The 23,571-nt window shown below is 34.0% G+C and overlaps 1 pseudogene; it reads right to left on the bottom strand.

The window, feature by feature from the left end:
* Nucleotides 1-15,403: 15,403 nt before the first annotated feature.
* LOC141679292 (L-ascorbate oxidase homolog) lies at nucleotides 15,404-20,160 on the bottom strand (annotated as a pseudogene).
* Between the last annotated feature and the right edge of the window lie 3,411 nt (nucleotides 20,161-23,571).

Raw genomic sequence — 23,571 nt, 5'->3', positions numbered from 1 at the left:
TATGTTAAGACATTTGGTATCAATGTATTTTTATGTTTCTGTTGGATATTTTGGTTGGATGTTGCGTTGTTTGGTATTTTTTTGGTTGTGTAAATGCAATTGGTTCATGTGGCTGTAAAAGAGGACCAGGATGACTTGTAATTTACACCACATTAACATCACAATGGTAAATATAAACCGATGTAAAAAATGTACAAAAGACATCATGTAAAATAATATTAAACAAAAAAGAACTAAAAACCGATGATTTGACATTGGTTCTGAAAAGAAGCTCAATGTATTTTAAGTCAAATAACATCGATAGAGAAATTGGCTGATGTTAAACAAAAAGATTTAACATCGGTTTTATGAAGAACACCCATGTCTTATCCATCATTTCACATCGGGTGGCTAATTTAATCGATGTCTGATCAAACATTTCACATCGGACAACTAATCTAACTGATGTCTGATCTAGCATTTCAAATCGGTTTGTTCGAAAGAATTTTAATAAATGGCTTTTAGAGCTTATAGATTTCATGTTTTAATGGATAAATATCTCACAATATACTCATATTCACCTAAAAATACTGTAATATAAGCTGAAATTTGTTGTAAAGACATCACATTTAATCTTAAAACCGATGTATAGCAATGTAATAAACATCGGTTGTTAACCGATGTCAAAGGCTGATGACATTTAACATCATACGCGAAGACTTCGGTTCAGATTTTTTTAACATTGGTTCTGAACCGATGTCTAATCCCATATTTCTAGTAGTGGGTACTTAGTAGGGTTGCAATCTGACATTCCTGCTTTGTTGAGCACTTTCTTTGCGTACGCAGTTTGCTTGAGCTTGATACAGTCATTCCTCTGCTCCACTTCTATTCCCAAATAATAGGATAGTTTACCCAAATCACTCATCTCAAAAAGATCACCCATCTGCCTTTTAAACTCCTCTACGACTGTTACTTTAGTGCCTGTTACTAAGAGATCGTCGACATAAAATCCAATCACCAACATATCCTCCCCTGTCTTCCTTGTGTAGACTGCGTGTTCATATGGGCATCGAGTAAACCCCAGTTTTTCAAGACTTTTGTTCAACTTAGCATACCAAGCACGAGGTGCTTGGCGTAAGCCATACAAGGCTTTCACTAATTTGTAAACTAGGTGTTCCTTTCCCTTCTTCACAAAACCTTCGGGTTGAGAAACGAAGACTTCCTCTTGTATCTCACCATTTAAGAACGCAGATTTGACGTCCAAGTGGTGTACCTCCTATGAGTTCTTTGCATCCAAGGCTAAAAGTAATCTCACCATTTTAAGGCGGGTGACAGGGGCGAATATCTCCTCAAAATCTCTCCCCTGCTGTTGGACATATCCCTTAGCAACAATCCGTGCTTTATACTTCACGATATTTTCCTCTGTGTCCTTCTTGATTTTATATACCCACTTCAGCCCAATAGCTTTCTGTCCTGTAGGCAGCTCAGTTAACTTCCACGTATTATTTCTTTTGACAACATATATCTCATCTTCCGTAGCTTGCCTCCAACAACGCTCCATTGCAGCTTTTTCAAAACTTGTTGGCTCAACAGTGCCCATAAGCATGAGTTCATCTTCATCCACTTCAATCTCATCAGTGGCATTGTATATTTCTGTTATTGACCTGAAATTTCTGGGCACGTCACTTGTTTCCGTATCTGAACTCGTTGCAGAATTCTCGGTTGTCTCAAAAACACTGTTCTCAGAAGCGCTATTGGTCCCAAATGATTGTTCAGCTTGAGGAGTATGGTGGTCACCATGTTCTTGTTCGTCTCCAGATGCTCTTTCATTCATGTTATATATGACAAACGTGCCTGGATGTTCTCCTGATCTTATTCCAACTTGTTCCCAGTCCCAACCGTGTTCCTCGTCAAAGACTATATCACGACTCACGTGGACACTTTTGTTCACAGGGTCATAAACTCTATACGCCTTTGACCCTGTCTCCTTTCCAAGGTTAATCACTACCTTGCTTCGATCACTGAGCTTGGTCATTCCAGGTTTTGTCAGTTTCATATACGCCAAGCATCCAAAAACTCTTACGTGACCAAGATTTGGTTTCATATCGGACCACGCCTCATAAGGAGTTGCCCCAGAAATGGCTCTAGTAAGTAATCGATTTAGTAAGTAAACCGAGTGACGAACGGCCTCTGCCCAGAATAGAGATGGCATTTTCCTTTCTTTAAGTAGACTACGTGCCATTTCGATAATCGTCCGGTTTCTCCTTACTACCACACCGTTTTGCTACGGTGAATACGGTGTTGTAAGTTGTCTTGTGATTCCTGTTTCTTCATAATATGAATTGAACATCTTAGACGTGAACTCACCCCCTCTGTCCGTCCTGAAGATTTTTATCTTTCTAGTAGTCCCATTTTCGACCTTTACTCTGAATTGCTTGAATGCCTCAAAAGCTTCATCATTATTTTTCAGAAAATATACCCACATCACTCGACTGTAATCGTTGACTATAAGAAGAAATATTGATTTCCAGCTGCTGTTGAAGGCGTAATGGGTCCACATAGATCCCCATAAATAATTTTTAACGGTGCCTTTGCACTGTAAGTCGCTTGACTTGGGAATGAGCCTCTGCTTTATTTTCATTGGAAACACCCTTCACACACTTCATTCTGTAACTTTATTTCGGGTACACTATGAACCATTTTTCCAGTAGTCATTAAACTCATGGCCTTGAAGTTCACATGCCCAAGACGGGCATGCCACAACCATGAGTTCTCATCTTTTTTAGACAATAAATATTTTACACTATCACTGTCAATGATAATTTTATACAGTCTATTGTAAGCACATTTTACCTTCATGATCAACCTTGCTCCTTTGTCATAGACCCACAGATGTTCACCATTTAGTATGACTTTATGTCCCTCCTCAGCAAGTTGTCCAAGGCTTATTATGTTACTACACAGTGAAGGTATGTAGTATACCTTATACTGAATTCTGTTTTCACCATTCTTGCACCTCAGTAACACCGTTCCCTTTCCTTCAATGTGCACGGTGGAACCATCTCCAAAATGGACTTGTCCCCTCACACTTTGGTCCAGCTCCCTGAACTTCGATAATTGGCCCGTCATGTGATTGATGGCGCCGTTATCAAGGTACCAGACATTAGAGTTGTTGGTTTTCCCATCACCCCCTGCATTTAGTTTGGGCATCACTTTCTCCTCATTGATGAGCATTACACTTTCTTTTTCCTCCATTTCTGACAGTAACAAGGCGGGCTCATCATCCTGCATTTGGGTTAGATTTGCCTCTTCCTTTTGTTCTCTTGGTTCACGACCACGCTTTGGTTTCTTACAATCCGCTGCGTAGTGTACGTAGGAAAGATAATTGAAACATCTTACCTTACTTTTGTCATGTACTCCACGCGTAAACTCTCTACTGTCATGACTCCTGTGAACTACAGAGCTTTCTATTGGGTTTTTGCCCTTTCATTTTACCCATTCTTCCCGTGTGAGCAATAGCTTTTCCTCGTCGTTTTCCCTCTTTGACCACTCTTCTGCTGTCAACAGTAGTTGTCCACCTCCAGTCTCAGTTTGTCCCTTGATTTTCTCTTCATGGGCCTTTAAAGATCCAACTGTTTCTTCTACGGTCATATTTCGAGATTCCCAAACTGCTCAATGGTGGAAGCAATTTGAAGGAATTTAGTAGGTACTGCCCTCAGTAGCTTTTTCACAATATAGGTCTCCTATATTTCTTCTCCAAGTGCTCAAATTTTGGTTACCGACCCGTTTGGCTTTAAACAGAAATCATCAAGAGCCTCAGTTTCTTTCATATTCAACGATTCAAACTCAGCCTTAAGAGTTTAGATCCTCACTTTCTTCACACGTTCAGCTCCTAAACACATGGTTTTGACTGCGTCCCACGCCTCCTTTGCTGTCTTTTTCTCTGCCACGACCAACAAGATATCTTCCGGTATACCTTGGTATACGGCAGCCAAAGCCATCTTGTCTGTTTTGTCCGCGACCACCGTCTTTGGATCTTCAGACTCGATAGCAATATAAACCCCATGTGCTTGTATAAATACCTTCATTTTAAGTGACCATGTTGTGTAGTTACCCATGTTCAGCATAGGGTAATTCAAACCGATCGTGCCATCCTTTGTTTTACCTGCATCCATCGTGACCTTCTTGGGCATATACTTTGGCATACATTAATCACAACCCGCTATGATACCAGAATTTTATGTAAACTGTGAGTATGAATCAATGTATATGCATATAACAGGTGTTTGTTTGCAATGTAAAACACAGAAGGAATTAAACTGGACGTTCTGTTATTACTAAAACTAGAGAACTGAGTACTTAAACCTGGTGTACAGGTGAATGCCAAGAAAATAGCACTTAACTTCCTACATTATCTCCTGACTACAACGTTTATTCCAATACTTTCCTAAAACAACTGCACTACTATATGACCAAGTCATATCACACAACTGAAATAAAATCAAAACAAATAAATAACAGCTAAAAAATAAATAAACAAGTCTATATTATCCCAACATCTTCCTCTCTTTTGTTTGATTTAATATACCTGTGTTTATAAGTATGTCATGTATAAATGGTTTTTGGTGTTTTGGAAGGACGGTCCTAGGTATTTATCATCTGTGATAGCATCAATACCGCCATCCTCCACGCAGATTTACCTCAACCTCAAGGTATATATTATTGGTCATAGAAGTTGTCCACAAGTAATTCTAGACATTCCTGGGCACGAATTTATGTCATCCTTACCGATTGATACAATAGAATATGGAGAATGAGTATCTTTTAACCAAAAACCATTTATACATTTTTTTTGTACTTTCAAATGCCTCAATAGGACTTTTTGTTGTACTTTTGTTGGTAAATGCATCCATACTATTAATCATTTGATCAATTTCTTCATTCAACTAAACAGGAAGAACCATGTGTTGGTCATAGAAATAAGAAAGTTAGGACTGATGCATCCCACAGCAAAGTGCAGCTTCCTCAGGACCAAAGTAGAAGTGAAGAACCAAATTTGGAGCCCTGACTTTTATTTTGATCAAAATATTTATAAATAGCATAATAAGATGTATGTTACCCAAGATAGCTACCTTGACTCCATAGTGAGGTGTTTTTTAAACAATTCGAGTGTAATTAGAAACAATTTTATTTTATCATTGTTTATCAATTTTAATTTTTTTAAAATTTTTTTAGAGGCAATAAATTTATTCTAAACTATTATCAGTCCAAGAAATAAATTGGTATCCAAGTATTCAGGCTTACTATAGTTGGTGAGATAACTCAATTGTTCATGTTAATTCTCCAATCAATATATCACAATTATGAGAATACAAATCAAGAGGTAAATATTTCAATGTTTGTCTCTTTTTTACTTTGAAATATATCAATATATATAGTACTAATTAAATTTATACCTTCTTGTACATAGCAGATTCAAAAGAAATTTAAAGATTGAGATGATGATGATGAATATGATGATGATGATGATGATGATGATGATGATGATGCGTACAATGAAGATGATGAGGGTGGACATGACAGTGACCAACAAGGCGACTAGTAAATAGACGAGGAAAATATTTTCTTCGTGATGAACATGGTGATGACGATGCTGGACGGGCTTCTAGGTAAGTTTTAGTTATGATCGAGATGTTCTTTTATATTACCTACTTTGAACTTAAGTTTAGTTATTTTGAAATTATTTTAATGGTTTGGACAAGTTGGTTTAGTTCGTGGACAATGGTTTGGTTGTTATTATAATTATAATAATATAAATTTTTTGAATGGTTTGGTTGTTACTAATCTAAATTGTGATGTGCTTTTTTGTTTTTAGCAATGTTTAATTTGTGACTGATTTTGTATTTGGGTTTTATATATAGGGGGCTGCAAAAAATTGAGATGTGTTGTTAAAAAATTTGCAGTCTAAAACTAAACGCTTAAATTTACCGGAGAGCATAAACCGACCGTTATTTACAATATATAATCCTAGGATACCCGGCTGAACTTATATAAACCCCATTGATTCAAGTAAATCTGACCGAAATCATATTCCTTATAGTCTGTTTTTATTTGGTCGGGTTGCAAATACAGTACGATTTATTTGGTCGGTTTAAAGTTTTTGTCTCTAACCGAATATTTCCCAAATCGACATAATAAACAATCGGATGGGTACAAATTCAATCGATTTATTTTTTGGCACAAGTTATATGACAGTGTCACGTAACTTTGACAGTCAAATAAAGTCAATGTCAATCTTGATCTAATATGATCAAATTTTCCCGTAGTCGATCGTCCCCCAACTATGATTTACTTTTGGGTTTGTAAAACACAGACGGTATTTTGATAAAAAGAACTTATTTTTAGGGCTGATTTTTATTATGTTTGTTGTATTCATTGCCTTAGTTACATGCAAGAGTTACCAAATATGACCTAATCTACTAAATACAAAGTTTATAATTCATTTTGAAACAAATACTTTCCTACTTAAGTGGTTATTTAATTACTGCAATGCATTACTCTCCAAAGAGCATGCTAAAAGATGTATTTAAGCATGTTTCAATGACCAACAAGATACTTTCATGAAAAAAATATATTCATGAACCGTCACTACTAGTTTTGCTAGATATAAAGTAATGGTCCAAATAGAATCATTAACTAATTCTAATGTGCTTATACCAAAACATGCACCTGCAAAGAAATTAGTAAAGTTGATCACCCACTCGTCTTTTCACAAATTTCTTTACATGCTCATTGAAAGTAATCCAAAAATATGAAATCTAATAACCTGCAAAATTTTATAACATGTTCATGTCTAGGAAATTTCTATAATTTCAAAGACAAAACTAGAGATAGAAGGTGATGTGTCCAATTGGAGAAGGCTTGATAGTCCAATTGTGGGAATGGCTCCAAACCCTACTTAAATAAAATTATATAATTTTTGTTTTTATCGGGGTAGCAGGGTAAAACAACCTTATTACCACTTATCTCCCCAACTATCAATTTTATTTCACTACAAGAAAAATAGCATCAAACAATACTTATTAGACAAAAGTCGAAAAGAAAATTGTTGTCCCGAAATAACAGACAATGGTTTTATTTTTTCCTCCAATAACCAACTATTTTATTTTGTCTAATCCCTGATTCATACAACGGTTTTATGAACCGTTGTGAAAAAAATCACAAAAAATTGGAATTTGCACAACAGTTGTAAAAAATTGTTGTCTTCATATGTTTCATACAACGGAACAAGTAATCGTTGTAAAACATGAGACAATGGTTTTAAAAAACTGTAGTTGTTAGACATTTCACACAATAGTTGAGGAAACTGTAGTTAAACAATGCACAACAGTTTGTAAAATATATTGTTTTAATATGATTCATACAACGGAAATATAAAACCCTTCTAAATATGTGACAACGGTTTTATATTGCGGTTATTGTATTCTATTTCACATAATTGGTTGTGTTTGCATTGTGTGTTTGGCATATCAGACAACAGTCTCAGAATTTTTGTCTTTAATCACACAACTATTTTTACCTTATTGTCTATCCAATGTTCAGACAAGTGTTTGCCTATAAAACGCTTGTCTATACTACTGTAAATTTTTTAAAAAAAATTGATAGAAAGTTTGTATCCCCTTCATTACCAAACAACTAATGGATCGGAAAACAAACATCTTAGCCATTTGGAGCAAACATAACAACCATCATGAACAACAAACATCACCAAACAAAAACTTTAAAGTTATACATAACAATAATGAAATATATACAAAAAAATTCAATGTAGTAGAATTTGTTCATCCACATCCCGGATATAACTAGCATCATCATCAAATCATCATCTGGTAAGTTGGGCATAACAAACTCAGACTCAAGCTCTACTTCTACGGATCCCTCATTTTCATCTTCGCTATCATCGTAGTGTTTTCTTTTGAGAAATTTCGACAACACGAAACATAATTTTTCAAGAGGATCGTCGATATAACAGACCTGCTTAACATGTGTTGCCAACATAAATGGATCATTTAAAAAACTAGGCCTATTCAAATTAACCAATGTATATCCTAATTCATCGACCTTGATTCCTCTGTTCATATCCACCCACTTACAGAGAAAAAGAAGGATCCTAAAGCTATTATAGTCCAACTCCCATATAAAATTTATGACACCGTAGTATGTATGTGATATATGCTGAATATTTTTGTCCGTACCCTTCACAATGATTGTATCAGCATCTACACACACTCCACTACACTGAACTTGACGCACATCATCACGATACTTGGTGCTAAATGTAAGCCCATGCACCTTGTAGCAACTGAATGTAGGCACATCATTATTAGGCCCGTCTGCGACCCACCTTATATGTTGCGGTACCTCCTCTCCATGTGGTAAATCTGATGCAATCTGTGAAAAAATAAATTACACATAATTTGCAAGGTTTCTATAAATAACAATGGAGGTAAATGACTTAATATTAACAATTAAGCAAACATAAAACCTTTTCTTTAAACCATTTTGGGAAAGTTTCATTTTGCTTATTTTTTAGCCAGATTTCGTCATTTCCACGTTCCGTAAATTGGTCAATCAAAAATGACAAGTGTTCACTACAATTAAAATGGAAAATATAAAGAATTATGATATGCGTATGGTTATAAATAAACCGTGCATGAAGGATAATAAAAATACTTACTCAAAATATGGCAGAACATCCGTACTATTTATTAGGACACATAAATGCACAAGGTGCAAATCTCTGGTGCTCGGGGTGATCATTGTTGCCCCATATAGTGGTCTGCTTATTGCATCCTTTGTACGCCGGCTATTTTCAGGAACTTTGACAGTCGATTCCTCAAAGTTAACAAAACACTCAACTGCCTCCTGCGCAATATATGCCTCAGTAATACAACCCTCGGCCCGAGCCCTGTTCCTTACATATCCTTTAAATATTTTCATGTACATTTCGAACGGATACAATCACCTAAGAAAAATTGGCCCGCATAGCTCAACTCTCGCACAAGATGAATCGAAAGGTGAATCATTATGTCAAACAAGGAGGGGAAAACATTTTCAAGTTGGCATAAAGTTATAACTATTTGGGACTGCATTTTTTCAAATTTATCTGGCTTCAATAACTTTTCTACAAATGGCCTTAAAAAGAGACAAAATCTAAGAATGGTGTCCTGCCCTTTTAATGTAGTGAAGATCAAATTGCAATTGGGAGTATTTGATGCAAAATCATATGGCAGTCATGGGATTTCATTCTGGTGAGTCGGAGAGTTTCCATCGATACCAAGCTTCTAGTATTAGAACAAAATCTCCATCAAGCAACTTCATTCCCAAAAAAGATGAGCAAATAGTTTTTTCCAGAATGTGCCAAATTCCAAGATGCCAGTGGTAATTTCTCCTTCTTTCCGGCCGTTTTGGGCCTCAAATTCAATCTTATTCCCATTGCATCCATGTCAAGACGAACATATGCCGTGTCTTTTGTCTTTTTTGGTATATTTAGCAAGGTACCTAACAAAGCTTCACATATGTTTTTCTCAATATGCTTGACATCGAGAATATGCCTCACCGGCAAGAACTTCCAGTACTCGAGTTGAAAAAATATGGAAAGCTTCTTCCAAACTGGTCGAGGATCTCCTTTTTTGCGTCCGGGTTTTCAATTGTGTCATACCATAGATATGTCCTTGTAGATGTTGTATTCTTTGAAACACTCCATCCCATGTTAAAGGTATAGGTGCAGAACCCTTCTCAATAGTGTTATCAAAAGCCGCTTTCTATTTTCTATATGGGTGGTCACGTGGCAACCACCTTCGATACCTCATAACTACTGTCTTTCGGTAATTAGGTAGTCTAGTAGCTTTTGTTTGATCAACACATACCACACAACCGTTATAGCATTTCACAATGTTTCCCAACAAGCTACCTAAGACAGGATAGTCGCTGATTGTCCATAATAATATTCCTCTCAGTACAAAGGACTCGCGCTTATATTCATCATACACTTGCTTTCCATGCCATAATTTCTGCAAAATCTTCTATCAATGGTTGAAGAAATACATCAATATCATTTTTGGGCTGTATCGGTCCGAATATCAATAAACATAGCATTATATACTTCCTTTTCATAAATAGCCATGGTGGAAGATTTTTAATTGATAGCAACACATGCCAAGAGGAGTGATCGGTTCCTTTTCCATGGAATGGATTAAACCCATAAGATGATAAAGCCATCCGCAGGTTTCTAGAATCAGAAGCAAATTCAGGCCACTTCTCATCAACTTTTTTCCATGTTTTTGAATCTGTCGGATGATGAATTTTATTATCCTTTACTCTCTCCGTGTGGTGCCAAGTCAGGTCATTTGCCGTTTGAGGCGAATTGAACAAATTTCTCAATCTCGGTAATAGAGGAAAAGACAAAGAACTTTGGCTGGAATGCCTTCAATTTCATCTCCATTTTTGTTCTTCTTCCATCTAGAGGCTTGACAAATGCCACAGCTGGTCTCGTCTTCATTTATCTCACCACGATATAAAAGACAGTCATTCAGACAAACATGTATTTTTTCATACTCCATTCCTAAAGAACACAAGATTTTCTTAGCCTCACTAAAAGAAGAAGGAAGGGAGTTACCTTCTAGAAGCATTGTCCCAACTACAAGTAGCATTTAAGAGAAACACGAATCAGACATTTCAAATTTTGCTTTTAAGTTGTACAATTTCACTAAAGCCTTCATCTTAGTAAATCCTGGATATCCGGGATATAGCTGTTCATTTTCATATTATAGATGGTTGAAGAAATCTGAGGAATCTAGAGACGCATCATCGTCGCCATCTGTTTCTATGGGGATTTGTTCCACTGATTGGGGATTATCGGTTTGTTCTCTATCATTCTCTCCATGCCAAAACCAACATGTGTAGGTCTCATCGATACCATATTGGAAAAGATGGTCTTTTACTTTTTGAGCTTTCTATGATTTATTGTGTGCACATTGTACACATGGACAACTAATTTTGTTTACATCACGCCCATGCTCTAACGCGAACCTCAACAATTCTTCTGCACCTAGTTTAAATTCTTGTGTTCTTCTATCAGCCCTCAACCATGATCTATCCATACTCTAATATAGACAACAAAACCTAACACTTCAAATTTTAACAAATATCAAAATTATGTTCACCAAATAAATAAAGAAGTTCCACCAAATAAACACAAGTTGGATATGAGGACATTGAAACATAACACCAACTAAATTGCGGTAGTTACGAATAAACTATTTTCTTAAAATTGTGGTATTGTATTCGGTTACTTACATAAGTTTGTTATACTAATGGAGAAAAAACCAGGACCTAATCTTACCATCGTATGTTCGAACACATTTCAAAATACCAAAGATTAACTTTTCGCACCTGTTATCCAAATTTATGCAAACAAATTTCAAAATACCTATTTTTTTAGTACCTAATCTCAAAATTTCAAAGTTTCAAAGTTTGGGGGAATTTATGAACCCTAATTTCATCCTAATTTCATCCTAATTTCATGAAAATAGTGAGAATACCTCGCAGAGATGACACAAACTCTTCCTTGCAGAGATGAAATGACGGAGATGAAATTAGGTCTTCCTTGTAGAGTTGAAATTAGCTCTTCCTTGCAGAGATGAAATGACAGAGATGGAGGCAGGGGAAGAAATGAAGAAATGGAGATTGATTCACACAAAGATTAACTTGGCATGTAATTATTAAATGAAGAAGTAAAATTGACTCGTTAAAACTCGTTAATTAGTTTTTTACAGTTCGATAATTAAATAATATTGGCTCGTTAAAACTCATTAATTATTTTTTTAGAATTTGATAATTAAGTAATATTGGTTCACTAAAACTCGTCAATTATCTAATATAGTTCCTTAAATACATATCAATAGTAAAACTTTGCTATTTCAAAATAAATATTTGTTAAAATTTTATTAATATCGTTATATTAGATTTTTTTATAGTTTTCAGTTCGCCAAATAATTAAATATATGTTAAAACTCATTAATTCTGAAATAATGGTTCGTTAAATTAAATATTATCGTAGTATTGCTTCATTAAATATTAATTTTAACTACACAACGTTGAAACGGTACTAATAAACCATTGTACTCATATTCTTTCTACAACGGTTTTTGAAAATGAAGTCTCCGAGATGTTGTGTGAATAAAAGTGGTACAACGGTTCAATCATCATAAGTCATTGGCTATCTGAGAAACTGGTGTCTGACAACTTATCACACAGTGATTAACACAAATAATCATATTTTAAAATTATAACATTTTGAAACTGTTGTATGACTGCCTTTAGTATAACGATTATGTAAGCATAAACTGTTGTCTATGTAAAAAACCGTTGTCTGACTTTTTATTATACAATAGTAGTAGAGAAATTATCAATTTTTTGACATTGACCAAAATTTAATCCAACAAATTAATTACGGATGACACATATTTAATGAAAAAGTATAATTTAGAAATATTCTACTGTAAATATATGTTTTAACGGACAAGTTAGACATGTTTTATGATTTTATGAATATAGGACATGGTTAGCGAACTGTGATGTGAAATCGTAACATACCCATATTAATACACCATGTAAGTATTGTGAAATTGTGTAAGTATTTCCGAGAGGTATTTAAATCTTCATTAGTATATGAACATGTTATTCATCAATGTCATAAAAGTTCAAAGCATATTGTTCCAATTATACTATCAATTGATTACTCCAACATATAAATTACGGATGATACCTATTTACTAAAAAAGTATAATGTAGAAATATTCAACTCTAATTATATATTTTAGAGAATAAGTTAGACATGTTTTATGATATTGTGAATATAGGAATGGTTAGTGAACTGTGATGTGAAATAGTGACATACCTTATAAGCAATATTAATACACCATATAAGTATTGTGAAAAAATTATGTATACGAGATGTATTTAAATCTTGATTAGTATATGAAACCGTTATTCATCAATGCCATATAAGTACAAAGCACATTGTATGAATTATACCATTAATTGATTACTCCAACATATAAATTACGGATGATACATATTTAATGAAAAATTTTAGTGTAGATATATTCTCCTCTAATTATATGTTTTAGCGAATAAGTTAGACATGTTTTATGATATTGTGAACACAGTACATGGTTAGCGAACTGTGATGTGAAATCGTGACATACCGTATAAGTAATATTAGTACACCATGTAAGTATTATGAAAAAATTTTGTATCTATTTAAGAGATGTATTTAAATCTTGATTAGTATATGAACACGTTATTCATCAATGCCATATAAGTTCAAAGCATATTGTGCCAATTATACCATTAATTGATTCTTTTAATTATATGTAGTTCGATTTGATAAATAATATTTGGTAATCAATATGATTAGTAATATCGAAAAAAATAATATTTAGACTCATTTATGTCATTTTTCACCTTTACTAATTTTAACGTTTTTTGTAAGAATATTAAATTTATTTTTTTAAAAATCAATTTTTCCGAATAATGTCATTTTAACTTGGTTAACTTATAATTTAACTAAAAATTATAATTCTTTTATTTTTTATTCAAAATATTAGTTTTTTAATTATATTTCATATTTAAAATATTTTTGTTTAAAATTTTAACTAATTTTTTCCCCAATTCTTCTTCCCTCCGTGTTATTCCCCCTAAACCAGAATTAATTCAAAATTTACCCATTCTCCCCCAAGGCCCTCAATTAGGTCGACCCTTCCCCATGTACTCAATTAGTCATTTTCTATTGTCTCTCTCTCTCATTTTCCATTCTCTCTCGTTTCCAATTAGGTAACCTCTCTCTCCCCCCTCATATTTCTGGTTTTAGTCTCTCATCTTTTATCTCATTTTTTTTCTGTGTTCTTTTAATTTTTTGATGAAAGTTTTTGTAATATGCATGCAACTCGTTGTGGGTTTCGTTATTTTGGTGGGTTTAGGGATTTGAGTCTGTTTATGGTTTATGAGTCTTGAATCTTTTTGTGTGTTTTCTGATTTTTAGTATGCATGTGTGCCTCAATTTTCTATTTGTGTGTTTTATATGTATGCTCTATCGGTAGGTTTTGTGTGTGGGTCTTATATGTATGCTCTATTTGTGGATTTCATTTGTGGGTTTTATATGCATGCTCTATTTATGGGTATCATGTTTTTATTTTGGGTATTTGTAATTTTCTAGTATGCAGGAGAATACTATTCTTGTATGATTTTCAGTATGCATGTGCCTCAATTAGTATACTCTCTTTGTAATTTTCTATTTGGGTTTTATAGTGTTCCGTTAAGATATTTTAATATATACTTTATTACTACAGATTATGGCCCCTTTAAACAAAATCAAGAGGATAAAATATGCTCCTAATGCACGAGCAGCCAAGTTACATATCACGGTACCAAAAAAGAATTAGTCGATGGAGACACATTCTAGCACAAGCAATTCTTCCCCTATATCTGTTAAAAAGCAAGCTATTTCAAGCAACATGCAAAAGCAACTGACAGAGAAAAGGAAGCGAGTGACTAAGAAGCCACCACCAAACAAGAGAGAAGGACTTCAGTTATTGAGACGTGGGCCTGTGACAATGCATAGAATTGTCAGACGGAAGATTTTGGGCATAAAAAATGAGGTGTTATTCAATAGGAAAAGTGATCTGTATGATAATGCAGCTACGGAGATGCAATTTTAAATTGGGGTTCTTGCAAGAACTAAGCCCCAATTATGTATTCCTCGTGGAAGTTAGTTCCGAAAGAAACAAAAAATAAGATATGGGATTGTATGAAGGTACAAAATTTTATCTCACTACTTAAATATATACAACTACACTATATGTACAAAGCTAGTTACTCATAATTTTTTTTATAAATTGTTACTCATACAGATGGCGTTTGAAGTACCCTCTTCAGCGCAAAATTTGGTGTCAACACTAGTACAAAAAGTAACGTAGTTTTTGCGTCGGTTCTTTAAAGAACCGACGACTAAATGTATTTCCTGCGTCGGTTGCAAGATTGACCGACGCCAATAGGTATATGTGCACGGCATTTGGTGTCAGTTATTAATTTAACCGACGCTAAAGTGTTAATAGCGTCGGTTCTGTAAGTAACTGTCGCTTAAAAGTATTTTTAGCATCGCTGTTTACAACCGACGCTAAAATGTATGCTTTGTGCTACGGGCTTCTAGTTGGCCGACGCTATAAATTTCTGCTTTATGCTGCGGGCTTGAATTTAACCGACGCTGAAGGTGTTCTTTTAAATTTTTTATTTTTGTATAATTATTTTTTAATCACATATTTATCTATTTATCATATGTATCTCACATTCTTTTTTAATTTCAGTTATGATAAGACTGAATAGTGTTTTCATCATTTTGGAAGACGATTTCAATGAAGTCATGAAGCTCTATTCCCACGACAGAGGTACCTATAATAGCTGGTCCAGGAGGAGATGTATCCTTGATTGAATCTAGCTTGAAGACCCCGTAAATGTTAAAATAGTCTACAAGTTTCACTGAGGTGCTTGGGTTTTTGTATACAACCTTGTTAATTGCATAACAGAGCTTTTCTTTGATTATAGGTGTTGAATTTGTAAGCACAAGTGTCCTGACTATTGGTATGGTTCCATGGTGATATGATACCTGAGGGTTGGGTCGCACTGCATTAGCAGTCAAATTCCACCTTGACAGGATTAAGCAAGTTAGAATGCATGTTCCGAAAATGAAGGCATAGATTTAAAACGCCGTATGAGGGAAAAAAGAGATATTACCACAGAGTCTGAGCTTGTTTCATAGACCAGTGAATATGATATGTAGGACCAACTGGCAAAGGTTAAGAGGCAGGTGTACTTGAACCAGAATAATGAAGAATTGCAGTGGCAGTAAGAATAGGCTTCGTAAAACGAGATAAAGCAACTATAAAGTAGTCCTTCACTGTTCCCTGCAAAGTGATCATTACAGCAAAAGACTGGCCAACATGGATGTCAACAGATTCATATGGTTCCTGCATGGTATGTGATCCTTCAATCTCTATTAATTTCAACTGATGGCCCTGAATCCTAAAATTGATCGAGGTTGTTAAGCCCAAATTTGACACCCTAAACAAATACTGTTTCCCTGGAAAACAAACAAAGTTGAATCATTTATTATATGAATTTCCCTTCTGGCAAATTCTAGACTAATAAAGGAATCGGTTTATGAAGTTCAATGCTCAGAATTTTGAAAACATAGGAGGCAGTTACCTTTTTCACCGGTGAAGACATTATTACGAGGAAGACCATTTATAAGCAGACCATCAAGAAAAGCATTGGGTTTCCAGTGTTAAGTTTTATTGTAAAACCTAGTGCATAAGATGTGCAAAGATGTGGTAGTTAGTACTGGTTATATCAGCTAATTTACTTTCAAGATGAAGAGTATTCAAATTTCTTTAACAAGTATCATGCAACTTAACTCAATTATATTAACAAGCATCTGAAAGAAGTGTATATAGAGTATGACTACCAACCCTATGATCAGAATTCCACCAATCATTAACAAGTACATTGAACTCCTTGGCAGGTTTAAGATATGGAACAAATATCACAGCCCATGCACGTAGAATTAACGCCCCGAAACCACCTACAGCCCTATGCATCAAAGTTGATGGGAAATACGAGTAGGTTCCAATCTGATCTTTCATATGCATCTTGTAAGTCCAGTTGGAATTTGGAGGAATAGGGCAGTTTGTTCCGAGCACACCATCTTGCCACGAGACCTTCCTCTATTTTATTCCGTTCCTGTTTGCCATCAGAAACCATATTAAACACAAAGTTCAAGTAAAACACAACTTAACTCAAAAATGTGGAATAGCCCACCTGCATATTCCTCGCATCAAGTTATAATGTTAAATAATATAAAAAGAAAACTTCTAAAGAGAATAATAAATATATCATTTGTTCACCAGCACAGATTTAGTTTTACCCCAAAGCATCTCATGTTAATGGAGTTGACTTAAACCTTATTCCATTTACGAGCACTGATGATAACTTATCCATGTTTTAAAAAGAATACATCACTACATCAGTACTTAGAGCAAAGAATGCAAAATCGAAAATTTAGGATATTTTTCTTGATAAACCTGATTTTTTATACATTACTAAGGTTTCATCCATAAAGACATGATCAAATTTCCCTTCAAAGGCCTAATTAATCGTTTACTTACATGAGTATTTGAACAGAGTTAAACTATTCAACACTAAAGAAAGACACTGTACACATAACTGAAAGCATCAGAGCATAGCATAAAGAAAGAAGGCAAACAATTGCTAAAGTTAAAAAACTACCAAAAATAATATTTTTTTTTGTTTTTTTATATCGAAATGTTAAATAAAATAAAAGTAATAATATTTCTATGTTGTTGATATTCACACAATATTGATTTTTCTTTACTCTGTTTCAAAAATAAATGTCCACTTTTATGAAAAAAATTGTTTCAAATTAGTTGGCTACTTCAAATTTTCAATTAATTTTCAAACACTAATCTCTAGTTTTATTTTCCAAAATCTATTCCATGTCACACATCTTCAATTTATATTATTTATATTTTTAATATCAACTTTGTTTCACAAAATATATTTTTTTAATACAATGTTTTTATTGGGTATTTAATACAATTAAAATTGATACAAGTATTACCTTTATATAAACATTGACTTTCTTAATATACGGAATTTTATGTAACTCAAACTTTAAATTTTTTTATGAAGAAAAAAATAATGATTAATCTCAAAATAATCAATCAAAAAACATAATTAAAAGAAGAGTAAAATAAGTTTTAAAAATTATAAAAAAGGAAAAAAGAGGGTGAAATAGTGAGGATGTCCTCTTTTGTAAGCAGGAAATAAGTGAGAAAGCAAAAGACAGTAAAAAGTATGATGAGCATGTTCATTTCGTGGGGCCTAGTGGATATTATGCAAATAGGGCTAAGTGGTGCGTGGATGACCCCATCAGTCTTTGGATGATTCGGAATGCATCGATGAATCAATTTTGTCGAGTCAGCACGAAGTTATGATTGGCTTAGAGCACGTGTGAACAAGAAGGAGGGTTGAGGTTATTACTTCCCAAATTTGCAGACCAAGGAAGTCTTTGCAAAAATGGTAAATCTACTTACTTTTTTATGCATAATTCTGTCTTATATATGAGAGGTCATGTGAGTCTAGGACACATTAAAGAGTGCTGTAATTCAATTTTTGAAGTCTAACTGTGATTTAAGTTCTGCCAAGTAAATGACCTATGTATCTAAAATGGATATATTACATTCAGCTGTGACTTAAATCATTCTCGTGACAACATTCAACTGCACACGAGGCATCATGGTTAGCTGGTTCTATCTAATTAATTCGCAAATCAATTTGAGTTCCTCAACTATATATCTCATTCATTTTAATGTCCTTCATTTTACAGTCGCTTGGTATCATCCCTGTCACTTCCTCCTGATGGTTGGTTTTGTCATTGTTTAAAACAGGGAGAATTGCAGAGGAAAGTTTCAGATGGTTCATGGACTCCACAAGGCCATGATGACATATTATCGCGTGCACTTGGTCGTAAAGAACATGGCGGACGTGTTAGAGGGGTTGGAGGAGGAGTCAAAATTAAATAAGTATTTGGATCAGGGAAGTCCAAATAGAGTGGGGTCCTATCGGTGGATGAGTTGGTTCCAATCACACAAGAAATCACCAAAAAAGTTCAAACGGAGTATGATGAAAAGATGAATGAAATGATGAATTTGAAACTTCAAGTAATTTTTAATCATTTGAAGCAGGTGGGTTTGTCCATCCCGGAGGATAATCTTTTCAATGATATTGGTATTCCTAAAAATGAAACTGTTCGAAGCAGTTGCCAGTCGGTGAATCCACAAGATCATATCTCAAATATCAAGGTACTTTTGCATAAATATTTAGCTCATGGCCTTTAATTTATTTCTTATTTAAATAATGGCTACCTGTTTAGATTATAGACTATATAATGTATTAATATTTTTATTTTTGTATACTGCAGACACCAACACTTTGTCATCTTTGGATGATACATGTGGAAAAAGGAAGAGTTGTTGTGGCTAGGGGGACTATTTTTCCCTCAAATAGTCAGGGGAAATTAAGATTCAAAATAATCCAATTATGCCTAACAATGTCAGAGAATCTGTTGATGTTGTTGTACCGGAATTTCAACTCATTCCCCTTCCAGTTCCATGTAACGAACTTGAAACTATAGGAAATACAGCGGGTAGTTTCCTTCAATGGCCAACATGGATGTAAAGAGATTCATATGGTTCCCGCATGGTATGTGATCCTTCAATCTCTATTAGTTTCAACTGATGGCCCTGAATCCTAAAATTGATCGAGGTTGTTAAGCCCAAACTTGACACCCTAAACAAATACCATTTCCCTGGAAAACAAACAAAGTTGAATTATTTATTGTATGAATTTCGATTCTGGCAAATTCTAGACTAATAAAGGAATCGGTTTATGAAGTTCAATGCTCAAAATTTTGAAAACATAGGAGGCAGTTACCTTTTTCACAGGTGAAGACATTATTACGAGGAAGACCATTTATAAGTAGACCATCAAGAAAAGGCATTGGGTTTCTAGTGTTATGTTTTTGTTGTAAAACCTAGTGCATAAGATGTGCAATAAGATGTGGTACTTAGTAATGGTTATATCAGCTAATTTACTTTCAGGATGAAGAGTATTCAAATTTCTTTAACAAGTATCATGCAACTTAACTCAATTATATTAACAAGCATCTGAAAGAAGTGTATATAGAGTATGACTACCAACCCTGTGATCAGAATTCCACCAATCATTAACAAGTACATTGAACTCCTCGGCAGGTTTAAGATATGGAACAAATATCACAGCCCTTGCACGTAGAATTAACGCCCTGAAACCACCTACATCCCTACGCATCAAAGTTGATGGGAAATACGAGTAGGTTCCAATCTGATCTTTCATATGCATCTTGTAAGTCCAGTTGGAATTTAGAGGAATAGGGCAGTTTATTCCGAGCACACCATCTTGCCACGAGACCTTCCTCTGTTTTATTCCGTTCCTGTTTGCCATCAGAAACCTTATTAAACACAAAGTTCAAGTAAAACACAACTTAACTCAAAAATGTGGAATAGCCCACCTGCATATTCCTCGCATCAAGTTATAATGTTAAATAATATAAAAAGAAAACCTCTAAAAAGAATGATAAATATATAATTTGTCCACCAGCACCGATTTAGTTTTTCCCCAAAGCATCTCATGTTAATGGAGTTGACTTAAATCAACAGTTTATCCCTAGTACAAATAAATGTGGGAGATAATTCTCGGTGGATAATTTTCTTTCAAATCTTATTCCATTTACGAGCACTGATGATAACTTATCCATGTTTTAAACATAATACATCACTACATCAGTACTTAGTGCAAAGAATGCAAAATCGGAAATTTAGGATATTTTACTTTGATAAACCTGATTTTCTATACATTACTAAGGTTTCATCCATAAAGACATGATCAAATTTCCCTTTAAAGGCCTAATTAATCATTTACTTACATGAGTATTTGAACAGAATTAAACTATTCAACAGTAAAAAAGAAAGACACTGTACACGTAACTGAAAGCATCAGAGCATAGCATAAAGAAAGAACACAAACAATTGCTAAAGTTAAAAGACTGCCAAAAATAATATTTTTTTTTGTTTTATTATATCGAAATGTTAAATAAAATAAAAGTAATAATATTTCTATGTTGTTCATATTCACATAATATTGAATTTTCTTTACTCTGTTTCATAAATAAATGTCCACTTTTATGAAAAAAAATTGTTGCAAATTAGTTGGCTACTTCAACTTTTCAATTAATTTTCAAACACTAATCTCTAGTTTTATTTTCCAAAATCTATTCCATGTCACACATCTTCAATTTATATTATTTATATTTTTAATATCAACTTTATTTCACAAAATATATTTTTTATTGGGTATTTAATACAATTAAAATTGATACAAGTATTACTTTTATATAAACATTGACTTTCTTATTATACGGAATTTTATGTAACTCAAACTTTAAATTTTTTTATGAAGAAAAAAATAATGATTAATCTCAAAATAATCAATCAAAAAACATAATTAAAAGAAGAGTAAAATAAGTTTTAAAAATTATGAGAAAGGAAAAAAGAGGGTGAAATAGTGAGGATGTCGTCTTTTGTAAGCAGGAAATAAGTGAGAAAGCAAAAGACAGTAAAAAGCATGATGAGCATGTTCATTTCATGGGGCCTAGTGGATATTATGCAAATAGGATGAAGTTATGATTGGCTTAGAGCACGTGTGAACAAGAAGGAGGGTTGAGGTTATTAGTTCCAAAATTTGAAGACCAAGGAAGTCTTTGCAAAAATGGTAAATCTACTTACTTTTTTATGCATAATTATGTCTTATATATGAGAGGTCCTGTGAGTCTAGGACATATTAAAGAGTGCTGTAATTCAATTTTTGAAGTCTAACTGTGATTTAAGTTCTGTCAAGTAAATGACCTATGTATCTAAAATGGATATATTACATTCAGCTATGACTTAAATCATTCTCCTGACAACATTCAACTGCACACCAGGCATCATGGTTAGCTGATTCTATCTAATTAATTCGCAAATCAATTTGAATTCTTTAACTATATATCTCATTCATTTTAATGTCCTTCATTTTACAGTCGCTTGGTATCATCCCTGTCACTTCCTCCTGATGATTGGTTTTGTCATTGTTTAAAATAGGGAGAATTGCAGAGGCAAGTTTCAGATGGTTCATGGACTCCACAAGGCCATGATGACATATTATCGCGTGCACTTGGTCGTAAAGAACATGGAGGACATGTTAGAGGGGTTGGAAGAGGAGTCAAAATTAAAGAAGTATTTGGATCAGGGAAGTCCAAACAGAGTAGGGTCCTATCGGTGGATGAGTTGGCTACAATCACACAAGAAATCACCAAAAAAGTTCAAAAGGAGTGTGATGAAAAGATGAATGAAATGATGAATTTGAAACTTCAAGTAATCTTTAATCATTTGAAGCAGGTGGGTTTGTCCATCCCGGAGGATAATCTTTTCAATGATATTGGTATTCCTAAAAATGAAACTGTTCGAAGCAGTTGCCAGTCGGTGAATCCACAAGATCATATCTCAAATATCAAGGTACTTTTGCATAAATATTTAGCTCATGGCCTTTAATTTATTTCTTATTCAAATAATGGCTACCTGATTAGATTATAGACTATATAATGTACTAATATTTTTATTTTTGTATACTGCAGACACCAACCCTTTGTCATCTTTGGGTGATACATGTGGAAAAAGGAAGAGTTATTGTGGCTAGGGAGATTGTTTTTCCTTCAAATAGTCAGGGGGAAATTAGGATTCATAATAATCCAATTGTGCCTAACAATATCTGAGTATCTGTTGATGATGTTGTACCGGAATTTCAACTTATTCCCCTTCCAGTTCCATGTAACGAACTTGAAACTATAGGAAATACAACGGGTAGTTTCGTTCAATGGCCAACATGGATGTTAAGAGATTCATATGGTTCCTGCATGGTATGTGATCCTTCAATCTCTATTAGTTTCAACTGATGGCCCTCAATCCTAAAATTGATCGAGGTTGTTAAGCCCAAAGTTGACACCCTAAATAAGTATCGTTTCCGTGGAAAACAAACAAAGTTGAATCATTTATTGTATTAATTTCCATTCTAGCAAATTCTAGACTAATAAAGGAATCGGTTTATGAAGTTCAATGCTCAGAATTTCGAAAACATAGGAGGCAGTTACATTTTTCACCGGTGAAGACCATGACATTAGCCCAAAAAAAGTTGTTATGATGCCTGAGAAAGTTGAAAGTAAAGGTTCGGTAACTCCTGTCAAGAAAAGCCCTGATGATGACACAAACTCAACTGAGCATTGTCGATCTTTACGTTTTTTGCTTAATAAGCTGCCCTCTAATAAAAAAGGTTCGATCTTTAAGTATGAAGAAAATGGAGAAGATCCAATATACGTTGCACATGAAGATATTGAAAATGAGCTGGTTAAACATACCCATTCTGGAATTTTTTTGAAGTAAGACTAGTCTTTACTTCCTAATTTACCTTAGAATCATTATCCAATATACATATTGATTGTGATGAATAACATTGCTTGTAGGTACATTGGGAAGCTTTGCAATGAATTGAATAATGATAAATTTGGATTCATATTACCATCCAGATTAACAATACCGCATATCTGTGATTATCAATGTATTCAGGATACAGCCGAGTACATGGAAAAATCCGTGGTTGCGAATAAAGAGAAGCAGTTTATATTCGCACCTTATATCCAAGAGTGGGGACGAAACCAATTTTATGTTCAGTATTTTTATTAAAAATAAAATCTAATTGTTATATATATATATATGTCTATTGGTGCAGTGACCACTGGATGTTGCTCCTATTTTGTCTCCATGA

This window comes from Apium graveolens, chromosome 8 (assembly GCF_009905375.1).
Source record: "Apium graveolens cultivar Ventura chromosome 8, ASM990537v1, whole genome shotgun sequence".
Classification (NCBI taxonomy): domain Eukaryota; kingdom Viridiplantae; phylum Streptophyta; class Magnoliopsida; order Apiales; family Apiaceae; genus Apium; species Apium graveolens.
Note: the sequence above shows the minus strand (reverse complement) of the source record. Positions and strands in the feature narration are given on the sequence as shown.